The sequence below is a fragment of the Lolium rigidum genome, chromosome 7, assembly GCF_022539505.1.
Source record: "Lolium rigidum isolate FL_2022 chromosome 7, APGP_CSIRO_Lrig_0.1, whole genome shotgun sequence".
NCBI lineage: Eukaryota > Viridiplantae > Streptophyta > Magnoliopsida > Poales > Poaceae > Lolium > Lolium rigidum.
The window spans coordinates 139,168,548-139,171,205 of NC_061514.1; the positions used below are offsets into that span (position 1 = coordinate 139,168,548).

The window sequence follows — 2,658 nt, forward strand, 5'->3', positions numbered from 1 at the left end:
AATTTGCTACAATTTATTTGCGGTTTTGCTAAATCTCGTAATATGTTTGCTACGGGATCTCCGACGAGGTCTTCGGCGAGATTCCGGCGAGCTCAGACTTTTTCTTTTATTTCATGGACGAACCATTTTTTTGCCACAATGTAGCAAAAGCGGATTACTTTTTTGCTGTCGGGAGATATTTTTTTACTACATCCAGTAAAAGCAGATCTAGCCGTTCAAGATGGCCGATCCGACGGTTGGCGACCCGGAGGCTGGGAAATCAGATCCGCCGGGGACGCCCAGCAGTTTCCATTAGGATATCTTTAGATCGATTAAGAACTAGCCACCTCCCATCTTTAATTCATGTGATCTCTCAAATTATGCCCCAAATTTGAAATGGAAAGGGGTTGGTTACAGACCCTCCCATATTATTCATGTAAAACTAGGGAGTATAGATAGCAACGCGCATGTGTTTCAAGCCAGCAACACCTCATTGATGAGCCTGTCAACATTTCGTATAGACCGTCCGCCACGCCGCGCGGACGCCACCGCGCTGTCCCGGAGCTCCATCACGCGGCGCCACATCTCTCGCCCCTTCTCCCCTTCCATGGCCTCCCGTATCATCCCCTCCACCTGGGCCCTCCTCACCTCGTCCCCGATCTCCATCCCAATGCCCCACTCGGTGCACTTGTAGCGGCAGTTGGTCTGCTGCTCCGCGAAGAAGGGCCAGCACACCATGGGCACGCCACCGCAGATGCTCTCTAGCGTCGAGTTCCAACCGGAGTGCGTGAGGAACACCCCCACCGCCTGGTGCTCCAGCACCTTTGCCTGCGGGCACCACGTCGACAGCATGCTCCGGCCCTCCGTCTCCTTGGAGAACTCCGGAGGGAGCGTCGCCTCGTCGCCTTTCACGAGGTCGGGGCGCACGTTCCAGAGGAAGGCGTAGCCGGTGTTGGCCAGCCCCCACGCGAACTCCACCAGCTGCTCGTTCGACATCACTGTGATGCTCCCGAAGTTGACGTACACCACGGAGCGTGGGGGCCGGCCGTCGAGCCACTGGAGCGGCGCGTCCTGCTCCTTCCAAAGGCTGGAGGCGAGGGTGGCGACAGGGCTCTCGTCCGGCACGTTGTTCCTGACGGTCAGGTGGAGCGGCCCTGCGGTGTAGACGGGCGGCAGGAGCCTGGACATGGCGTCGAGCAGGGGCGCGTCCAGCTCGTCGAAGGTGTTGATGAGCACCCCCGATGCCTGCGACATGGCGGCCGTCTCGTGGATGAAGAAATTGAACATGATGTCGTCCGGGTCCGTGGTGCGCACGAAGCTCGGGAGGTCGCGCAGCCGTCCTTGGGTACCGCCGGTATCCAGTCGATGGTCGTGTCGTCCAAGTATCCATTGCTTAGCTGCGCCTCGTCTGCACCAACAACAACCGAGTTTTTTTCTTCACAATGGGGAAGCCGAGCATTTGCATCATCAATGCATACGGATTGTATTTAACAAAGATCTAACAAAAACATACATCACAAAACCCAACATCTCAGGTACTTATGCAAGTTATGCTACCTCCGATTAAATTGACACAGAAGCGTCAGAGCCAGATTAGCAGATACACAAGGAACTTTTACGGAAGGATAGCACAGTAAAACAGTGACAAGTCAAGAGACTACATGTGTAGCTTGCTAATTGAAGAAAGCACCTCTTGTGTATATATGGGAATATATAAAGACTGTTAGAGACATGGTGCTACGTACCCTTGAGAGGGATGATGCCACGGTCTCGTAGATCCTTGTAATGGTAGTAGGTCATGAAACCACACGCGCTGGCGGTCCAGAGCGTGGCGCAGCGGAGGCCGAGCTCCCGCGCGGCGCGGAGGGCGAAGGTCATGACGCTATCGGCCACCACGCAGGTGACCGGCGGCAGCGCGCCGCCAGAGTTCTCAGCCTCCTCATTGAGCTTGGCGACGAGCTCCTTGAGCCTGGGGAGGGAGGAGGTCATGGTGTAGTAGCACAGCGAGGGGATGTCCTGCGTGGCCTCACGGTCGGACGGCGGGAGGCCGTCGGCGATGGCGGCGAACCGGAACGCCGGCACGCTGCCCAGCGCGTCCGCGCCCTGCGAGCGCAGCAGGCGGCGGTGGTTGAACTCGTTGTTGACGAAGGTGACGTGGAAGCCCCTGGTGTGGAGCAGCTTGGCCAGCTGCAGCATCGGCGTGATGTGCCCCTGCGCCGGGTACGGGACCATCACGGCGTGCGGCCTCTCCACCGGCGGCGATGACCCCATGGCGAGCTACCCTGCTGTTGCCTCGCTCGCTCTTGCTTCTCTCGCTTTGTCACTTGTTGCTTCGGCTACGTTTCGCCTGTGCGCCTCACGTACGCCTGTGCAACTGTGCCACATGAGCTCCTAACGAGCTTGGTACAAATAGTACGGCGCGCGTGGTCCTGGCCGTGAACATCTTCACGTGCTCAGAGATTGTTGGGTCCAATCCCCACTTCAGTAGTGACTAACAGGTCGCCGAGAGATTTTTTGGCTTCCTCAATTATTATTGTGGTTTTTTCTGTTTTTTTTTTCTCGAACGGTGGCAAAAGATTTGTCACCGTTCATCAAATAAAGCGAAAGGTTTGGCAAGTACTCTCGAGGATAAGTTTACATGGCGGATTACTCTTGTTCAAAAAAAAAAGCATTGTGGAT

General features: G+C 56.1%; 1 pseudogene; it reads right to left on the bottom strand.

Moving 5' to 3' along the window:
* Positions 1-307: 307 nt before the first annotated feature.
* LOC124675371 lies at positions 308-2,342 on the bottom strand (annotated as a pseudogene).
* Positions 2,343-2,658: the final 316 nt, after the last annotated feature.